This window comes from Bombina bombina, chromosome 6, assembly GCF_027579735.1.
Source record: "Bombina bombina isolate aBomBom1 chromosome 6, aBomBom1.pri, whole genome shotgun sequence".
NCBI lineage: Eukaryota > Metazoa > Chordata > Amphibia > Anura > Bombinatoridae > Bombina > Bombina bombina.
Genome location: NC_069504.1, coordinates 628438739 through 628461851, shown reverse-complemented (window position 1 = coordinate 628461851; position 23113 = coordinate 628438739). Strand labels below are relative to the sequence as shown.

The window sequence follows — 23113 nt, the reverse complement described above, 5'->3', positions numbered from 1 at the left end:
AGCGTCGAAACAACCTGCCAGTGAGGCGCTTGATTTGCGACAGCCTGACACGTTGGAATGCAACACTCCTAATGTTTGACCGCCTGCTCCAAAAAGAAAAAGCTGTTAACGAGTATTTGTATGACCGGGGTGCTAGGACAACCTCTGGGGAGCTGGGGATTTGTGAGGAAGAGGAGTCAGAGGAGGAATGTGGCTTTGAGGAGGAGGAGGAAGACCAAGCACAACAGGCATCCCAGGGTGCTCGTTGTCACCTATCTGGTACCCGTGGTGTTGTACGTGGCTGGGGGGAAGAAGATAACTTCAGTGACGAGGACGAGGAATGATACATGATTAGCTCGGCATGTTGAGGGACCCTCATATAAAAAAGCTGAAGGAGAACGACCTGTACTGGGTGTCCACGCTACTAGACCCCTGGTATAAGCATAAAGTTAATGAAATGTTACCAAATTCCCGCAAGTCGGAAAGGATGGAGCAGTTCAAAAATAAATTAAAAACTATGCTTTACACAGCGTATAAGGGTGATGTCACAGCACAACGGGAATCTAACAGGGGAAGAGATGAAAGTAATCCTCCTCCCACGACCACGGCGGCAAGGACAGGACGCTTTCCTGATGTGTTGTTGATGGAGGACATGCGGACCTTTTTAACTCCTATGCATCGCCAGAGCCTTTCGGGATCCAGGCTCAGAGAAAGACTCAACCGACAGGTAGCAGACTACCTAGCATTAACTGCAGATCTCGACACTCTGAGGAGCGATGGACCCCTTGACTACTGGGTGTGCAGGCTTGACCTGTGGCCTGAGCTATCCAAATTTGCAATCGAACTTCTGGCCTGCCCCGCTTCAAGTGTCCTGTCAGAAAGGGTCTTCAGTGCAGCAGGAGGTTTTTGTCACTGAGAAGAGAAGTCGCCTAGGTCAAAAAAAGTCTTGATTATCTCACCTTTATTAAAATGAATGAGGGATGGATCCCGAAGGGACTGACATTGGGTGATACATTTGAGTAAAAAAGGCCTGATGATGAGATGAGCTGCCTTGGGCTACAAATGGCACACATGCTGCCGTATTTTTTCTTCGAATGCCGGATGACTTGCGTGACTTATCCGCCAACAACTAGTGTTCAAGCCACAAGGTTTTAGGGCACTTTCTAACTGTTTTACAAACATCAATTTTTCTGGCCGCTGCTGCAGCAGTGACTGCAACAATACCTAATTTTTCAGGCATTTGCACATGTCTAATTTTTCTGCCCTCTGGTGCTGCACTGTGGCTACAAAACCCAAACCAAAAAAAAGGCACATAACAGTGATGAAACTGTTAAGAATAGTACTCATTAACACACCACTCATATCTGGTGGCACAGTAGATTGCACGCGCAGTGCCCCAAATTTGAAGTAGGAGGACCGAACAAGCATCTTTTTCCATCTCACGGTTTCGAAAAATTATCTCTGGGTTCCTAAAAACGATGGCATACCTGTATTCGATTGTGCAAAAGGATGGCATATGTGGTGTTTCATGCTGTTGTGCCTGTTGAGGGTCGTGGACCATCGTATAAAAAGGCTGAAGGAGGACGACCTGTACTGGGTGTCCAAGCATGTTTTTTGTTCAATTTCCCGGTTCCTAAAAATTATTTCCGGGTTCCTAAAATCGATGCCATACCTGTACTCTATTGTGCAAAAAGATGGCATATGTGGTGTTTCATGCTGTTGTTTCTGTTGAGGGTCTTGGACCCTCGTATAAAAAGGCTGAAGGAGAACGACCTGTACTGGGTGTCCAAGCATTTTTTTCCATCTCCCGGTTCCTAAAATCGATGCCATACCTGTAATCTATTGTGCAAAAGGAAGTAACCTTACCATGGGTCCCAAAACGCATGTCTTGTTGTTATATTTTGTCAGGGAAATCGGGCAGGCCATATAGACCTCCCCCGATAGGGGGATTAACACGTATTAAAGTGCTAAGAATAGTACTACTTAACACAGCCTGGTTACCATGGGTCCCAGACCGCATGTCTTGTTGTTATATTTTGTCAGGGTAATCAGGCACGCCATATAGACCTCCCCCGATAGGTGGAGTAACACGTATTAAAGTGCTAAGAATAGTACTACTTAACACAACCTAGTTACCATGGGTCCCAGACCGCATGTCTTATTGTTATATTTTGTCAGGGTAATCAGGCAGGCCCTATAGACCTCCCCCGATAGGGCGAGTTACAGGGATTAAAGTGCTAAGAATAGTACTACTTTACAGTACACAACCTAGTTACCATGGGTCCTAGACCACATGTCTTGTTTTTATATTTTGTCAGGGTAATCAGGCAGGCCGTATAGACCTCCCCCGATAGGGGGAGTTACAGGGATTAAAGTGCTAAGAATAGTACTACTTAACACAACCTAGTTACCATGGCTCCCAGACCGCATGTCTTATTGTTATATTTTGTCAGGGTAATCAGGCAGGCCATATAGACCTCCCCCGATAGGGGGAGTAAAATGGATTAAAGTGCTAAGAATAGTACTACTAAACACAACCTAATTACCATGGGTCCCAGACCGCATGTTTTATTATTATACTTTGTCAGGGTAATCATGCAGGCCATATAGACCTCCCCCAATATCGGAACTAACAGGTATTAAAGATCGAAGAACAGTACTACTTAACACAACCTAGTTACCATGGGTCCCAGACCGCATGTCTTGTTATACTTTGTCAGGGTAATCATGCAGGCCATATAGACCTCCCCCGATATGGGGAGTAACAGGTATTAAACTGCTAAGAACAGTACTACTTAACACAACCTAGTTACCATGGGTCCCAGACCGCATGTCTTGTTATACTTTGTCAGGGTAATCATGCAGGCCATATAGACCTCCCTTGATATGGGGAGTAACAGGTATTAAAGTGCTAAGAATAGTACTACTTAACACAACCTAGTTACCATGGGTCCCAGACCACATGTTTTGTTGTTATACTTTGTCAGGGTAATCATGCAGGCCATATAGACCTCCCCCAATAGGGGGAGTAAAGGGTATTAAAGTGCTAAGAATAGTACTACTTAACACAACCTTACCATGGGTCACAGACCGCATGTCTTATTGTTATATTTTGTCAGGGTAATCAGGCAGGCAATATAGACCTCCCCCGATAGGGGGAGTAAAAGGGATTAAAGTGCTAAGAATAGTACTACTTAACACAACCTTACCATGGCTCCCAGACTGCATGTCTTATTGTTATATTTTGTCAGGGTAATCAGGCAGGCCATATAGACCTCACCGGATAGGGGGAGTAAAAGGGATTAAAGTGCTAAGAATAGTACTACTTTACAGTACACAACCTATTTACCATGGGTCCCAGACCACATGTCTTGTTGTTATATTTTGTCAGGGTAATCAGGCACGCCATATAGACCTCCCCCGATAGGTGGAGTAACACGTATTAAAGTGCTAAGAATAGTACTACTTAACACAACCTAGTTACCATGGGTCCCAGACCGCATGTCTTATTGTTATATTTTGTCAGGGTAATCAGGCAGGCCCTATAGACCTCCCCCGATAGGGCGAGTTACAGGGATTAAAGTGCTAAGAATAGTACTACTTTACAGTACACAACCTAGTTACCATGGGTCCTAGACCACATGTCTTGTTTTTATATTTTGTCAGGGTAATCAGGCAGGCCGTATAGACCTCCCCCGATAGGGGGAGTTACAGGGATTAAAGTGCTAAGAATAGTACTACTTAACACAACCTAGTTACCATGGCTCCCAGACCGCATGTCTTATTGTTATATTTTGTCAGGGTAATCAGGCAGGCCATATAGACCTCCCCCGATAGGGGGAGTAAAATGGATTAAAGTGCTAAGAATAGTACTACTAAACACAACCTAATTACCATGGGTCCCAGACCGCATGTTTTATTATTATACTTTGTCAGGGTAATCATGCAGGCCATATAGACCTCCCCCAATATCGGAACTAACAGGTATTAAAGATCGAAGAACAGTACTACTTAACACAACCTAGTTACCATGGGTCCCAGACCGCATGTCTTGTTATACTTTGTCAGGGTAATCATGCAGGCCATATAGACCTCCCCCGATATGGGGAGTAACAGGTATTAAACTGCTAAGAACAGTACTACTTAACACAACCTAGTTACCATGGGTCCCAGACCGCATGTCTTGTTATACTTTGTCAGGGTAATCATGCAGGCCATATAGACCTCCCCCGATATGGGGAGTAACAGGTATTAAAGTGCTAAGAATAGTACTACTTAACACAACCTAGTTACCATGGGTCCCAGACCACATGTTTTGTTGTTATACTTTGTCAGGGTAATCATGCAGGCCATATAGACCTCCCCCAATAGGGGGAGTAAAGGGTATTAAAGTGCTAAGAATAGTACTACTTAACACAACCTTACCATGGGTCACAGACCGCATGTCTTATTATTATATTTTGTCAGGGTAATCAGGCAGGCAATATAGACCTCCCCCGATAGGGGGAGTAAAAGGGATTAAAGTGCTAAGAATAGTACTACTTAACACAACCTTACCATGGCTCCCAGACTGCATGTCTTATTGTTATATTTTGTCAGGGTAATCAGGCAGGCCATATAGACCTCACCGGATAGGGGGAGTAAAAGGGATTAAAGTGCTAAGAATAGTACTACTTTACAGTACACAACCTATTTACCATGGGTCCCAGACCACATGTTTTGTTGTTATACTTTGTCAGGGTAATCATGCAGGCCATATAGACCTCCCCCAATAGGGGGAGTAAAGGGTATTAAAGTGCTAAGAATAGTACTACTTAACACAACCTTACCATGGGTCACAGACCGCATGTCTTATTGTTATATTTTGTCAGGGTAATCAGGCAGGCAATATAGACCTCCCCCGATAGGGGGAGTAAAAGGGATTAAAGTGCTAAGAATAGTACTACTTATGCAGGCCATATAGACCTCCCCCGATATGGGGAGTAACAGGTATTAAAGTGCTAAGAATAGTACTACTTAACACAACCTAGTTACCATGGGTCCCAGACCACATGTTTTGTTGTTATACTTTGTCAGGGTAATCATGCAGGCCATATAGACCTCCCCCAATAGGGGGAGTAAAGGGTATTAAAGTGCTAAGAATAGTACTACTTAACACAACCTTACCATGGGTCACAGACCGCATGTCTTATTGTTATATTTTGTCAGGGTAATCAGGCAGGCAATATAGACCTCCCCCGATAGGGGGAGTAAAAGGGATTAAAGTGCTAAGAATAGTACTACTTAACACAACCTTACCATGGCTCCCAGACTGCATGTCTTATTGTTATATTTTGTCAGGGTAATCAGGCAGGCCATATAGACCTCACCGGATAGGGGGAGTAAAAGGGATTAAAGTGCTAAGAATAGTACTACTTTACAGTACACAACCTATTTACCATGGGTCCCAGACCACATGTCTTGTTGTTATATTTTGTCAGGGTAATCAGGCACGCCATATAGACCTCCCCCGATAGGTGGAGTAACACGTATTAAAGTGCTAAGAATAGTACTACTTAACACAACCTAGTTACCATGGGTCCCAGACCGCATGTCTTATTGTTATATTTTGTCAGGGTAATCAGGCAGGCCCTATAGACCTCCCCCGATAGGGCGAGTTACAGGGATTAAAGTGCTAAGAATAGTACTACTTTACAGTACACAACCTAGTTACCATGGGTCCTAGACCACATGTCTTGTTTTTATATTTTGTCAGGGTAATCAGGCAGGCCGTATAGACCTCCCCCGATAGGGGGAGTTACAGGGATTAAAGTGCTAAGAAAAGTACTACTTAACACAACCTAGTTACCATGGCTCCCAGACCGCATGTCTTATTGTTATATTTTGTCAGGGTAATCAGGCAGGCCATATAGACCTCCCCCGATAGGGGGAGTAAAATGGATTAAAGTGCTAAGAATAGTACTACTAAACACAACCTAATTACCATGGGTCCCAGACCGCATGTTTTATTATTATACTTTGTCAGGGTAATCATGCAGGCCATATAGACCTCCCCCAATATCGGAACTAACAGGTATTAAAGATCGAAGAACAGTACTACTTAACACAACCTAGTTACCATGGGTCCCAGACCGCATGTCTTGTTATACTTTGTCAGGGTAATCATGCAGGCCATATAGACCTCCCCCGATATGGGGAGTAACAGGTATTAAACTGCTAAGAACAGTACTACTTAACACAACCTAGTTACCATGGGTCCCAGACCGCATGTCTTGTTATACTTTGTCAGGGTAATCATGCAGGCCATATAGACCTCCCCCGATATGGGGAGTAACAGGTATTAAAGTGCTAAGAATAGTACTACTTAACACAACCTAGTTACCATGGGTCCCAGACCACATGTTTTGTTGTTATACTTTGTCAGGGTAATCATGCAGGCCATATAGACCTCCCCCAATAGGGGGAGTAAAGGGTATTAAAGTGCTAAGAATAGTACTACTTAACACAACCTTACCATGGGTCACAGACCGCATGTCTTATTGTTATATTTTGTCAGGGTAATCAGGCAGGCAATATAGACCTCCCCCGATAGGGGGAGTAAAAGGGATTAAAGTGCTAAGAATAGTACTACTTAACACAACCTTACCATGGCTCCCAGACTGCATGTCTTATTGTTATATTTTGTCAGGGTAATCAGGCAGGCCATATAGACCTCACCGGATAGGGGGAGTAAAAGGGATTAAAGTGCTAAGAATAGTACTACTTTACAGTACACAACCTATTTACCATGGGTCCCAGACCACATGTTTTGTTGTTATACTTTGTCAGGGTAATCATGCAGGCCATATAGACCTCCCCCAATAGGGGGAGTAAAGGGTATTAAAGTGCTAAGAATAGTACTACTTAACACAACCTTACCATGGGTCACAGACCGCATGTCTTATTGTTATATTTTGTCAGGGTAATCAGGCAGGCAATATAGACCTCCCCCGATAGGGGGAGTAAAAGGGATTAAAGTGCTAAGAATAGTACTACTTATGCAGGCCATATAGACCTCCCCCGATATGGGGAGTAACAGGTATTAAAGTGCTAAGAATAGTACTACTTAACACAACCTAGTTACCATGGGTCCCAGACCACATGTTTTGTTGTTATACTTTGTCAGGGTAATCATGCAGGCCATATAGACCTCCCCCAATAGGGGGAGTAAAGGGTATTAAAGTGCTAAGAATAGTACTACTTAACACAACCTTACCATGGGTCACAGACCGCATGTCTTATTGTTATATTTTGTCAGGGTAATCAGGCAGGCAATATAGACCTCCCCCGATAGGGGGAGTAAAAGGGATTAAAGTGCTAAGAATAGTACTACTTAACACAACCTTACCATGGCTCCCAGACTGCATGTCTTATTGTTATATTTTGTCAGGGTAATCAGGCAGGCCATATAGACCTCACCGGATAGGGGGAGTAAAAGGGATTAAAGTGCTAAGAATAGTACTACTTTACAGTACACAACCTATTTACCATGGGTCCCAGACCACATGTCTTGTTGTTATATTTTGTCAGGGTAATCAGGCACGCCATATAGACCTCCCCCGATAGGTGGAGTAACACGTATTAAAGTGCTAAGAATAGTACTACTTAACACAACCTAGTTACCATGGGTCCCAGACCGCATGTCTTATTGTTATATTTTGTCAGGGTAATCAGGCAGGCCCTATAGACCTCCCCCGATAGGGCGAGTTACAGGGATTAAAGTGCTAAGAATAGTACTACTTTACAGTACACAACCTAGTTACCATGGGTCCTAGACCACATGTCTTGTTTTTATATTTTGTCAGGGTAATCAGGCAGGCCGTATAGACCTCCCCCGATAGGGGGAGTTACAGGGATTAAAGTGCTAAGAATAGTACTACTTAACACAACCTAGTTACCATGGCTCCCAGACCGCATGTCTTATTGTTATATTTTGTCAGGGTAATCAGGCAGGCCATATAGACCTCCCCCGATAGGGGGAGTAAAATGGATTAAAGTGCTAAGAATAGTACTACTAAACACAACCTAATTACCATGGGTCCCAGACCGCATGTTTTATTATTATACTTTGTCAGGGTAATCATGCAGGCCATATAGACCTCCCCCAATATCGGAACTAACAGGTATTAAAGATCGAAGAACAGTACTACTTAACACAACCTAGTTACCATGGGTCCCAGACCGCATGTCTTGTTATACTTTGTCAGGGTAATCATGCAGGCCATATAGACCTCCCCCGATATGGGGAGTAACAGGTATTAAACTGCTAAGAACAGTACTACTTAACACAACCTAGTTACCATGGGTCCCAGACCGCATGTCTTGTTATACTTTGTCAGGGTAATCATGCAGGCCATATAGACCTCCCCCGATATGGGGAGTAACAGGTATTAAACTGCTAAGAACAGTACTACCTAACACAACCTAGTTACCATGGGTCCCAGACCGCATGTCTTGTTATACTTTGTCAGGGTAATCATGCAGGCCATATAGACCTCCCCCGATATGGGGAGTAACAGGTATTAAAGTGCTAAGAATAGTACTACTTAACACAACCTAGTTACCATGGGTCCCAGACCACATGTTTTGTTGTTATACTTTGTCAGGGTAATCATGCAGGCCATATAGACCTCCCCCAATAGGGGGAGTAAAGGGTATTAAAGTGCTAAGAATAGTACTACTTAACACAACCTTACCATGGGTCACAGACCGCATGTCTTATTGTTATATTTTGTCAGGGTAATCAGGCAGGCAATATAGACCTCCCCCGATAGGGGGAGTAAAAGGGATTAAAGTGCTAAGAATAGTACTACTTAACACAACCTTACCATGGCTCCCAGACTGCATGTCTTATTGTTATATTTTGTCAGGGTAATCAGGCAGGCCATATAGACCTCACCGGATAGGGGGAGTAAAAGGGATTAAAGTGCTAAGAATAGTACTACTTTACAGTACACAACCTATTTACCATGGGTCCCAGACCACATGTTTTGTTGTTATACTTTGTCAGGGTAATCATGCAGGCCATATAGACCTCCCCCAATAGGGGGAGTAAAGGGTATTAAAGTGCTAAGAATAGTACTACTTAACACAACCTTACCATGGGTCACAGACCGCATGTCTTATTGTTATATTTTGTCAGGGTAATCAGGCAGGCAATATAGACCTCCCCCGATAGGGGGAGTAAAAGGGATTAAAGTGCTAAGAATAGTACTACTTAACACAACCTAGTTACCATGGCTCCCAGACCGCATGTTTTATTATTATACTTTGTCAGGATAATCATGCAGGCCATATAGACCTCCCCCGATAGGGGGAGTAAAATGGATTAAAGTGCTAAGAATAGTACTACTAAACACAACCTAATTACCATGGGTCCCAGACCACATGTTTTATTATTATACTTTGTCAGGGTAATCATGCAGGCCATATAGACCTCCAACGATATCGGGACTAACAGGTATTAAAGTGCTAAGAACAGTACTACTTAACACAACCTAGTTACCATGGGTCCCAAACCGCATGTCTTGTTATACTTTGTCAGGGTAATCATGCAGGCCATGTAGACCTCCCCCGATATGGGGAGTAACAGGTATTAAACTGCTAAGAACAGTACTACTTAACACAACCTAGTTACCATGGGTCCCAGACCGCATGTCTTGTTGTGATACTTTGTCAGGGTAATCATGCAGGCCATATAGACCTCCCCTGATAGGGGGAGTAACAGGTATCAAAGTGCTAAGAATAGTACTACTTAACACAACCTAGTTACCATGGGTCCCGGGCCACATTTTTTGTTGTTATACTTTGTCAGGGTAATCATGCAGGCCATATAGACCTCCCCCAATAGGGGGAGTAAATGGTATTAAAGTGCTAAGAATAGTACTACTTAACACAACCTTACCATGGGTCACAGACCGCATGTCTTATTGTTATATTTTGTCAGGGTAATCAGGCAGGCCATATAGACCTCCCCCGATAGGTGGAGTAACACGTATTAAAGTGCTAAGAATAGTACTACTTAACACAACCTAGTTACCATGGGTCCCAGACCGCATGTCTTATTGTTATATTTTGTCAGGGTAATCAGGCAGGCAGTATAGACCTCCCCTGATAGGGGGGGTAACAGGTATCAAAGTGGTAAGAATAGTACTACTAAACACAACCTAATTACCATGGGTCCCAGTCCGCATGTTTTATTTTTATACTTTGTCGGGGTAATCATTCAGGCCATATAGACCTCCCCCAATAGGGGGAGTAAATGGTATTAAAGTGCTAAGAATAGTACTACTTAACACAACCTTACCATGGGTCACAGACCGCATGTCTTATTGTTATATTTTGTCAGGGTAATCAGGCAGGCCATATAGACCTCCCCCGATAGGTGGAGTAACACGTATTAAAGTGCTAAGAATAGTACTACTAAACACAACCTAGTTACCATGGGTCCCAGACCGCATGTCTTATTGTTATATTTTGTCAGGGTAATCAGGCAGGCCGTATAGACCTCCGCCGATAGGGGGAGTTACAGGGATTAAAGTGCTAAGAATAGTACTACTTTACAGTACACAACCTAGTTACCATGGGTCCCAGACTGCATGCCTTGTTGTTATATTTTGTCAGGGTAATCAGGCAGGCCGTATAGACCTCCCCCGATAGGGGGATTTACAGGGATTAAAGTGCTAAGATTAGTACTACTTAACACAACCTTACCATGGGTCACAGACCGCATGTCTTATTGTTATATTTTGTCAGGGTAATCATGCAGGCCAAATAGACCTCCCCCGATAGGGGGAGTAAAAGGGATTAAAGTGCTAAGAATAGTACTACTAAACACAACCTAATTACCATGGGTCCCAGTACACATGTTTTGTTGTTATACTTTGTCAGGGTAATCATGCAGGCCATATAGACCTCCCCCAATAGGGGGAGTAAAAGGGATTAAAGTGGTAAGAATAGTACTACTAAACACAACCTAATTACCATGGGTCCCAGACCGCATGTTTTATTTTTATACTTTGTCAGGGTAATCATGCAGGCCATATAGACCTCCCCAGATAGGGGGAGTAACAGGTATTAAAGTGCTAAGAATAGTACTACTTAACACAACCTAGTTACCATGGGTACCAGACCGCATGTCTTGTTGTTATATTTTGTCAGGGAAATCATGCAGCCCATATAGACCTCCCCCGATAGGGGGAGCAAAAGGGATTAAAGTGCTAAGAATAGTACTACTAAACACAACCTAATTACCATCGGTCGCAGACCGCATGTTTTATTATTATACTTTGTCAGGGTAATCATGCAGGCAATATAGACCTCCCCCGATATCGGGACTAACAGGTAATAAAGTGATAAGAACAGTACTACTTAACACGACCTAGTTACCATGGGTCCCAGACCGCATGTCTTGTTGTTATACTTTGTCAGGGTAATCATGCAGGCCATATAGACCTCCCCCGATATGGGGAATAACAGGTATTAAACTGCTAAGAACAGTACTACTTAACACAACCTAGTTACCATGGGTCCCAGACCGCATGTCTTGTTGTGATACTTTGTTAGGTTAATCATGCAGGCCATATAGACCTCCCCAGATAGGGGGAGTAACAGGTATTAAAGTGCTAAGAATAGTACTACTTAACACAACCTAGTTACCATGGGTCTCAGACCACATGTTTTGTTGTTATACTTTGTCAGGGTAATCATGCAGGCCATATAGACCTCCCCCGATAGGGGGAGTTACAGGGATTAAAGTGCTAAGAACAGTACTACTTAACACAACCTAGTTACCATGGGTCCCAGACCGCATGTTTTGTTGTTATACTTTGTCAGGGTAATCATGCAGGCCATATAGACCTCCCCCGATAGAGGGAGTTACAGGGATTAAAGTGCTAAGAATAGTACTACTTAACACAACCTAGTTGCCATGGGTCCCAGTACACATGTTTTGTTGTTATACTTTGTCAGGGTAATCATGCAGGCCATATAGACCTCCCCAATAGGGGGAGTTACAGGGATTAAAGTGCTAAGAATAGTACTACTTAACACAACCTAGTTACCATGGGTCCCAGACCACATGTTTTGTTGTTATACTTTGTCAGGGTAATCATGCAGGCCATATAGACCTCCCCAGATAGGGGGAGTAACAGGTATTAAAGTGCTAAGAATAGTACTACTTAACACAACCTAGTTACCATGGGTACCAGACCGCATGTCTTGTTGTTATATTTTGTCAGGGAAATCATGCAGCCCATATAGACCTCCCCCGATAGGGGGAGCAAAAGGGATTAAAGTGCTAAGAATAGTACTACTAAACACAACCTAATTACCATCGGTCGCAGACCGCATGTTTTATTATTATACTTTGTCAGGGTAATCATGCAGGCAATATAGACCTCCCCCGATATCGGGACTAACAGGTAATAAAGTGCTAAGAACAGTACTACTTAACACGACCTAGTTACCATGGGTCCCAGACCGCATGTCTTGTTGTTATACTTTGTCAGGGTAATCATGCAGGCCATATAGACCTCCCCCGATATGGGGAGTAACAGGTATTAAACTGCTAAGAACAGTACTACTTAACACAACCTAGTTACCATGGGTCCCAGACCGCATGTCTTGTTGTGATACTTTGTTAGGTTAATCATGCAGGCCATATAGACCTCCCCAGATAGGGGGATTAACAGGTATTAAAGTGCTAAGAATAGTACTACTTAACACAACCTAGTTACCATGGGTCTCAGACCACATGTTTTGTTGTTATACTTTGTCAGGGTAATCATGCAGGCCATATAGACCTCCCCCGATAGGGGGAGTTACAGGGATTAAAGTGCTAAGAACAGTACTACTTAACACAACCTAGTTACCATGGGTCCCAGACCGCATGTTTTGTTGTTATACTTTGTCAGGGTAATCATGCAGGCCATATAGACCTCCCCCGATAGAGGGAGTTACAGGGATTAAAGTGCTAAGAATAGTACTACTTAACACAACCTAGTTGCCATGGGTCCCAGTACACATGTTTTGTTGTTATACTTTGTCAGGGTAATCATGCAGGCCATATAGACCTCCCCAATAGGGGGAGTTACAGGGATTAAAGTGCTAAGAATAGTACTACTTAACACAACCTAGTTACCATGGGTCCCAGACCACATGTTTTGTTGTTATACTTTGTCAGGGTAATCATGCAGGCCATATAGACCTCCCCAGATAGGGGGAGTAACAGGTATTAAAGTGCTAAGAATAGTACTACTTAACACAACCTAGTTACCATGGGTACCAGACCGCATGTCTTGTTGTTATATTTTGTCAGGGAAATCATGCAGCCCATATAGACCTCCCCCGATAGGGGGAGCAAAAGGGATTAAAGTGCTAAGAATAGTACTACTAAACACAACCTAATTACCATCGGTCGCAGACCGCATGTTTTATTATTATACTTTGTCAGGGTAATCATGCAGGCAATATAGACCTCCCCCGATATCGGGACTAACAGGTAATAAAGTGCTAAGAACAGTACTACTTAACACGACCTAGTTACCATGGGTCCCAGACCGCATGTCTTGTTGTTATACTTTGTCAGGGTAATCATGCAGGCCATATAGACCTCCCCCGATATGGGGAGTAACAGGTATTAAACTGCTAAGAACAGTACTACTTAACACAACCTAGTTACCATGGGTCCCAGACCGCATGTCTTGTTGTGATACTTTGTTAGGTTAATCATGCAGTCCATATAGACCTCCCCAGATAGGGGGAGTAACAGGTATTAAAGTGCTAAGAATAGTACAACTTAATACAACCTAGTTACCATGGGTCCCAGACCACATGTTTTGTTGTTATACTTTGTCAGGGTAATCATGCAGGCCATATAGACCTCCCCCGATAGGGGGGTTACAGGGATTAAAGTGCTAAGAACAGTACTACTTAACACAACCTAGTTACCATGGGTCCCAGACCGCATGTTTTGTTGTTATACTTTGTCAGGGTAATCATGCAGGCCATATAGACCTCCCCCTATAGAGGGAGTTACAGGGATTAAAGTGCTAAGAATAGTACTACTTAACACAACCTATTTGCCATGGGTCCCAGACCACATGTTTTGTTGTTATACTTTGTCAGGGTAATCATGCAGGCCATATAGACCTCCCCAATAGGGGGAGTTACAGGGATTAAAGTGCTAAGAACAGTATTACTTAACACAACCTAGTTACCATGGGTCCCAGACCGCATGTTTTGTTGTTATACTTTGTCGGGATAATCATGCAGGCCATATAGACCTCCCCCGATAGGGGGAGTTACAGGGATTAAAGTGCTAAGAACAGTACTACTTAACACAACCTAGTTACCATGGGTCCCAGACCGCAGTACTTGTTGTTATACTTTGTCGGGATAATCATGCAGGCCAAATAGACCTCCCCCGATATGGGGAGTAACAGGTATTAAACTGCTAAGTATAGTACTACTTAACACAACCTAGTTACCATGGGTCCCAGACCGCAGGTCTTGTTGTTATACTTTGTCAGGGTAATCATGCAGGCCATATAGACCTACCCAGATAGGGGGAGTAACATGGATTAAAGTACTAAGAATAGTACTAATATAAACACAACCTTGTTACCATGGGTCCCAGACCACATGTTTTGTTGTTATACTTTGTCAGGGTAATCATGCAGGCCATATAGACCTCCCCCGATAGAGGGAGTTACAGGGATTAAAGTGCTAAGAATAGTACTACTTAACACAACCTAGTTACCATGGGTCCCAGACCACATGTTTTGTTGTTATACTTTGTCAGGGTAATCATGTAGGCCATATAGACCTCCCCCGATAGGGGGACTTACAGGGATTAAAGTGCTAAGAACAGCACTACTTAACACAACCTAGTTACCATGGGTCCCAGACCGCATGTTTTGTTGTTATACTTTGTCAGGATAATCATGCAGGCCATATAGACCTCCCCCGATATGGGGAGTAACAGGTATTAAACTGCTAAGAATAGTACTACTTAACACAACCTTGTTACCATGGGTCCCAGACCACATGTTTTGTTGTTATACTTTGTCAGGGTAATCATGCAGGCCATATAGACCTCCCCCGATAGAGGGAGTTACAGGGATTAAAGTGCTAAGAATAGTACTACTTAACACAACCTAGTTACCATGGGTCCCAGACCACATGTTTTGTTGTTATACTTTGTCAGGGTAATCATGCAGGCCATATAGACCTCCCCCAATAGGGGGAGTTACATGGATTAAAGTGCTAAGAATAGTACTACTTAACACAACCTAGTTACCATGGGTCCCAGATCACATGTTTTGTTGTTATACTTTGTCAGGGTAATCATGTAGGCCATATAGACCTCCCCCGATAGGGGGACTTACAGGGATTAAAGTGCTAAGAACAGCACTACTTAACACAACCTAGTTACCATGGGTCCCAGACCGCATGTTTTGTTGTTATACTTTGTCAGGATAATCATGCAGGCCATATAGACCTCCCCCGATATGGGGAGTAACAGGTATTAAACTGCTAAGAATAGTACTACTTAACACAACCTAGTTACCATGGGTCCCAGACCGTAGTACTTGTTGTTATACTTTGTCAGGGTAATCATGCAGGCCATATAGACCTACCCAGATAGGGGGAGTAACATGGATTAAAGTGCTAAGAATAGTACTAAAATAAACACAACCTTGTTACCATGGGTCCCAGACCGCAGGTCTTTTTGTTATACTTTGTCAGGGTAATCATGCAGGCCATATAGACCTCCCCCGATAGGGGGAGTTACAGGGATTAAAGTGCTAAGAACAGTACTACTTAACACAACCTAGTTACCATGGGTCCCAGACCACATGTTTTGTTGTTATACTTTGTCAGGGTAATCATGCAGGCCATATAGACCTCCCCTGATAGGGGGAGTAAAAGGGATTAAAGTGCTAAGAATAGTACTACTTAACACAACCTAGTTAACATGGGTCCCAGACCGCATGTTTTATTATTATACTTTGTCAGGGTAATTATATATCTATCAAATCGATCTATTTATCTTCTATGGATTCTATCTAACTATCAATCTATGTATATCTATCTATCTATCAAATCTATCAATCTCGTGGCCAGACTAATTTGAGACAGCCACTTGTGTTTAGGCCAAATTTGAGGTAGGAGGACAGACCAATCATCTTCTTCCATCTCCCTGTTCCAAAAATGCAGGCCATATAGACCTCCCCCGATAGGGGGAGTATCAGGTAGTAAACTGCTAAGAATAATACTACTTAACACACCACGGGTCCCAGACCGCATGTCTTATTGTTATACTCTGTCAGGGAAATCATATATCTATCAAATCTATCTATTTATCTATCAAATCTATCTAACTATCAATCGTATCTATCAAATATAAATTTCATCTATTGATCTATGTAATTCGTATCTATCAAATGTATATTGCATCTTTTGATCTATGTAATTTGTATCTATCAAATGTATATTGCATCGTTTGATCTATGTAATTCGTATCTATCAAATGTATATTGCATCTATTGATCTATGTACTTTGTATCTATCATATGTATATTGCATCTATTGATCTATGTAATCTATGTATCTATCTATCAAATCTATCTATCTCGTGGTTGTGCAAATGGACTGTTTGCAGTTGTTTGCGGTGCGTTACAAAGGGAGTTTGGTCTGTCACTGTGAAGCGGGTGTAACCCTTACACTACCTGATCAATACAACATCATACCTGATGTTTTAAAGCACTTTATTAAAAAAAAAATTTAGGAATGTTAGGTGATTAAGGCCCTTTATGGGTTAAAACCAGACTCTGCATCAACTATGTAATTTTCCGTGGGAGTTTTGCCATGGATCCCCCTCCAGCATGCCACAGTCCAGGTGTTAGTCCCTTTGAAACAACTTTTCCATCACTATTGTGGCCAGAAAGAGTCATTGTGGGTTTTAAAGTTCGCCTGCCTATTGAAGTCAATGGCGGTTCGCGCAGTTCGCGAACAGTCGCGGAAGTTCGAGTCCGCCGTTCGCGAACCGAAATTTTAAGGTTCGCAACATCACTAGTTACAACCTGTAAAATCACCCAGTATTCAGAATTAGATTTTTTTTTTTGTTGTTGTTTTAATTTATTTTAAGCCAGATAACGAGTGGAGCACAAAATTGGGCTTTTGCAAGCGTTATATTTGCGCTCCACTCGTAATGCCAGCGCATGCAGCAGAAGCACAGAAGCATTGCGTTCATAAGATCAAGCTTCCATAGGCTCGAATGGGAGCCAGCCTCGTTCTCATGCTGTGAGACACGGCATGAGAAGCTAGTGCAGTGAGGGGGGTTAGTCGCGCAGCGATGGGTAGCAGATCTTAAATATATATATGTATATGAATATATAACATATATTTATGTGTTTATATGTGTATATACACATATTAACACATACATATATATGTAAATAAGCATATACATATATATTTACAGGGAACACACAGTTCCCCATAGACCGCAACATAAAGGCACTTTTCAGTTACGTTTTTTTTTTCTAACATTCCACACCCGCCAACTTTAAGCATTTCTGCAGTTGTTTTTTATTTTAAAAAAATGCTAAATTTTTTAAATAAAAAGCTAAAATATACTTTATTTTAGGGGCAGTTGGGGTACTTTTGGAAAATTAACCAGAGATTTTTGGAACGCTTGTAATGCAGCACTTCAAATTATAAGCCTTACTGTTGCCATCTTAAAAGCAATATATAGAGATATTTAGTCTAAACATTTACATCAGTAATATTTATTTAAAAGGGAAATACAGAATCATTTCAGCTGTAACCCAACAAGGAATCTCTTCAGAGGCACAAGGTATATTTTACCTTATTGGCAACCGTTAATTATTAACATTTCCTTTTTAAAACTTAACATCTCTCAATAGTTTACATGGTACCTTTTTTTTCGATGTGTGCTTCCTAAATATTATCCACGGGTTACTATTATCAGATCCCATTCATATCAATAGAATCGGCTAAATAATAATCTGTAAAAACACTTTGCCAAAAAGTTATGTCTCGCAAAAGGATACAATAAAGCAGAAAGATGGGGCAAAATGATGATAGAAATATATTATTACAAACATTGTGGTATTTGGATAAATGCCTTTGTACAGTGTCTATGAAAAGTAATTATTTACATTTGCAGTATTAACCTAACCATACTGAGTGTTAACCTCTTAATGACCAGCACTGTATCCTGTACGGCGCTGGTCATTAAGCCCGTGAGGACCAGCACTGTAACCTGTATGACGCAGCTGTCCTGGGCCTCTCTCTGCCACAATCTCATTAACAGTAGCGAGATCATGCTATTTCTGGGGCAATGCAGAAATAGACTTGCAGGTAGCAGTGGTGCCAATCGTTGGTGGTGTGGGAGGGTTAGAAAGTAGTCAGTGGATGGCCCATCGCTGGAGGGGGGCGGGTCCACTACACTACAGAAAATAATCAATGCAGAGAGTGGCAAGTAGGGGGAAGGAGGGATGGGGAGGAGGGAGACGGAAGGAGAGGGAAAAGGAGGGAGAGGCAAATTCAAATGTGGAGGGGGGAATAGAGGGTAGGCAACCTTTTACCACTTTCTTTTGGGGTACTACAAGGATCTGAACTTGGTCCCCTTCTCTTCCCAATTTATGCAACATCCTTAGTTTCCTTTATAAATGCCCATAGATTTCAATTTAATTTTTATGCTGATTATACCAAATCTACCTCTACACCAGAGTTATTCCCTTCTGTACTAACTCCTATCACTGTCTAATATTTAATCCTGGATATCCTATAACTACCTTAAGATAAATTTCTCCAAAACTGAGCTCTTTACCCCTCCATTCTAAAATCCCTAATCCCCATCTTTCAATATTGATAATAACAGAATTACCCTAACTTTGCTTACCCACACTTGACTCTCATCATTTCCCACCTTGACTATTGCAACTCCATCCTCTTTGGCCTCCCTAGCTGCCATCGATCTCCCTTACAATCCATTAATAATGCCTCTGCCAGGCGGATCTTCATTACATGTTTCTCCTCACCTGTTGCACCTCTCTGCCAGTCCCTTCACTGGCTTCCTCAAACCTCCAAAACAAAACAAACAAAATCTGATTCTGACATTCAAAGCTCTCAGTAATACTGTTCCCCCTGTATCTGTGACCTTGTTTCCTTATACTCTCCCTCCCATCCCCTTCGCTCTGCTCAAGACCTCCTATCCTCCTCTTGTTACCTCCTTACATTCTCATCTACAAGACATCTTCAGATTGGCCCCTATCTTGTGGAACTCTCTGCCTAACTTCATTAAACTCTTCCCTAGTTTTTAAACTTTCAAGCACTAATTAAAAACTCTAATGTTCAGGGATGCATACAATATTCACTAACATTTTCTTATCTTAGTTCCTCTCCTCCATCATCCCCTTGACTCCCTTTATGTAAGCTTACAAGCCCAGTAGCTTTGTACATCATCTTTATGAGAGCTAATTGGCAGGACCCTCTATCCCTTTGTCTCCCATAATTGTTACCTTGCATATTAGACCCATGTGTTAGCACTGCACACAACATGATGTTGTTGATGCTGTTGTTTATAGTCATGATGCTTGAGCACCCCCACCCTCTCTTTTTGTCTGGGTGAGTGCCAAAAGGGCTGAGTTTAAGGAATTGTCAAGGGATGTTTTTTTGTTTTTCCCCACTAACATTGAAAATCACAGCCACCACTGTAGTCATTTTGTAATTGTTTTCTTTGTTTCAATTAAAAGAGATTTTGCAGGCCCAAAAAACTGTGTTAAGACAGCTGTTGGTGTGGGGCAAGTTTTCATAATTGCCATTGTCCTTTAACTAAGACCGTTCAATTAATTAAGTCAAAATGTATTTGCATTAATTAATTTCAAGTATTAGTTGTCATAAAGAACTTAATGAAAGGGGCGGAGCGAGCAGCCGAGCATGATGGCCGCACTTCACTGAGGCTCTGACTGCGGGCCGGGTATAAATGCTTTTAATCATGACTTAACGCTCAAATAAAAAGCCCACAACAACTACAAGATATTCCTAACACCTGAAAACTTGATCGGAGACTCGATGGTCCTGCTCCTCTACGTGTACGCTGCCGTAACGACTCCTTAGGCTTTCGGCCTTCACCATAGCAAGCGACAATATTAGACCACGGACCTAACAGTACACGGACCGGAACATCCAGGATCAACACCCAGGACCGAGATCAACACTTGATGCTTGCATCACAAACCTTCGCAGCTCATACTAAGATGCACCTCTAATGCTGCAGCTCGTGACATCTCCCTCAGACCGGACTTCGCTCTACAACACCCGGTAAGGCCTGCACGCCATATCTTGCCCTATCCGCAAAACATCACAGGGGGGACACACTTACAATCCCTTCCAGAAGGCTCCCTCTCCAACCTTAAAGCCACGTGGAAATACCCCAAATTAGGGGACACATCAGAATAACTAGTAACGCTGTGTTTAACACCACGTGCGCAGCTCTTGGTGCAACAGATGGGAGAAGGTTACCCTGCATGCTGCCATAATACCACAGACGCTGCTTTACTGACACGCATGGTCATAGCCTAATGAAAGTTTCAATATTTTCCTCAATAAATGGACAATCTTTTCAAGAATATAATTGGGGCCTAACCTAACTCTTTGGATACTAAACATTAGAACCTCTGACCATTGAAGGTTGCCACCCTTTCCTCAGTACTAACGATATACATAGACTGTATGAATCTCTTGGCTGCAGGCAAATTATCTAAGCACATATACCCTTGACTCTGGGCCCCTGATTATTGGGCACTACACGCACGTACCCCCGCTCCCTTTCCCGCCACACCACGGTGTGACGGGTCATACCCCATCTACCCTTCACCGTGATCGCCCTGTGAGGGCAAAACCCCTAGGGGGTACAGTGTGCGACAACACTTTCAGTTAACTCCGGTGCCATAACACCACCTCCAGACACTATGTCGCAAAGAAAGAACACTTGTCAAGATAAACCCCAAAAGCTGCAACAATCAACCCAGCCTGCAGTTCATGCTTTCTTTAAGCAGACAGACCAACCGCCTTTGACTAAAACAACAGAGTCTATTTCGGACGCTATAGAAGAAGAGCAAGTCAATAGTCCGCCTACAAACATTGAAGTGGCACCCTCAACTATGACCCTAGAGGAGGACACACCAATAACATATAAAGCTATTGTAACTCTAATTGAGCAGGTTAAGACATGCATCAAAGAGGAATGCGCTGATTTGAAAAAAGAGATCAGTGACCTGAGCCATAGGGTTGACAACCTAGAAGAACACGAGTTTGTGGTAGCACAAAAACTTGCACATCTCTCCACGAGTCAAACCCAACAAGACCGTCATATCTCAGAACTCGAAGATAAAATTGACGATTTGGAAAATCGCACCAGAAGGGGTAACCTTCGCTTCAGGGGGATACCAGAGTCTGTATTGAACAATGATATCCGAGACTTCCTACAGGCTCTCTTTGCAGACATTCTTAGAGAAAACTCCCCTGAAAACCTAGACATTCCACTAGACAGAGCTCACAGAGCACTGCGTCCGAAGCCCCCAGATGACTCCCCTCCAAGAGACATTGTGGTACATTTCCAAAATTACTGTCAAAAAGAAGAAATATATAACACCGCCAGGAAAAAACAAAACATACATTTCCAAGGTCATCGAATTCAAATCTACCAAGACCTCTCACTCAGAACATTGCAGAAACAACGGGACTTTCAACCCCTAACAGCACACCTCCGTTCACTTCACATTCCATACAGATGGGGATTTCCTACCTCAGTAATAGTGGTGAAAAACGGGAAGAAGACGGAGTGCCCTGCTCCCTCTGACATTCACAGATTCTGCAACATTCTAAAAATTTCAGCGCCTGACACAACAAACCATCAATCATCTCAAAGACCCCAAGATGGTTCAACAGGCTTTAAGTCCCAGCGGAGACCTGATCCAGACATTGACTCTAACCAAACCAAAAGAAGACAAATATTTTCCAACAACTCAGGCACCTCGGACTCAGACTCCATCAGATGAGTAAATGCAATGCAATGTACTGTCTATCTGTATATGCCTCCCTTTTTTTTTTTCTCTCCTCTTCCTCCTTTATTAGGCCTTGATTCCCAGGCATGAGATGCCCAACACATATAGACTGTAGCATCTCAACCTCTTATGAGCAATATGATCTGCTGGTTTAGAATTATGTTCAAAATGAAGATAAGTTCCATTCTGTTATGTTATGATATCCACAAAGTTTAATATGTTATAAATGTTCTGTTGTTTATTATTTCCCTACAAATGTTGACATACCGCTACTAAACTTTAAACAGGCCACTAGACATTATCTCTCCTCACTACACACCTGACCGTACTTATAGGCCCAACCACTCCCTCTTCCTAGGCCCTCAGCGCAGACCATGGACAGGTGACTCTCATAAAGAGGCGCCGTTACAAATTTATCCACACCTCATTATACAACCAGGGCCCCTATCGGGGTTCATATGCATATGACTCTCATAGAGAGGAGCCATTACAAATTTATACACACCTCATCACACAGTCAGAGCCCCTACCGAGATTAAGGGATGACACAATACTTCGACTACTTAAATGACCGTGACTTCCAGACTTTAGACTCGGCCACAATAACTCAGACAGCATGTATACTTCTCAATTACCCTGAAAAAATGAACACACCTCAACAGTACAAGACCTCCACATAATCCCCTTAGCCAACCCCCACACCCTACTAGGCAGAATACGGTGACACTGAACAGACCTTCTGAATCAAAGAGACACCATGGACCCAGGGATACTGAGCTTTGTTTGTATTACATTATGCCTTCTGTTAAGGCAAAATTAACTGTATTATGTTATGGAATTTATTGAGTTCGATATGTTTTACCTGCACTGATATTTTACATTTCCCTGTAAATGTTCCCACATTGCTTCTAAACTCTTGACGTGTCATATGACATTAACTCACCCCAACTACGTATTTAACCTCACTAACAGACCCACCCATCCTCCTACCTAAG

General features: G+C 42.6%; 1 protein-coding gene across 1 annotated transcript in view; it reads right to left on the bottom strand.

The window, feature by feature from the left end:
• AGBL1 (AGBL carboxypeptidase 1) overlaps positions 1 to 23113 on the bottom strand; it is a 1247389-nt gene that overhangs the window by 400754 nt on the left and 823522 nt on the right. The gene's annotated exons all lie outside the window — the stretch shown is intronic.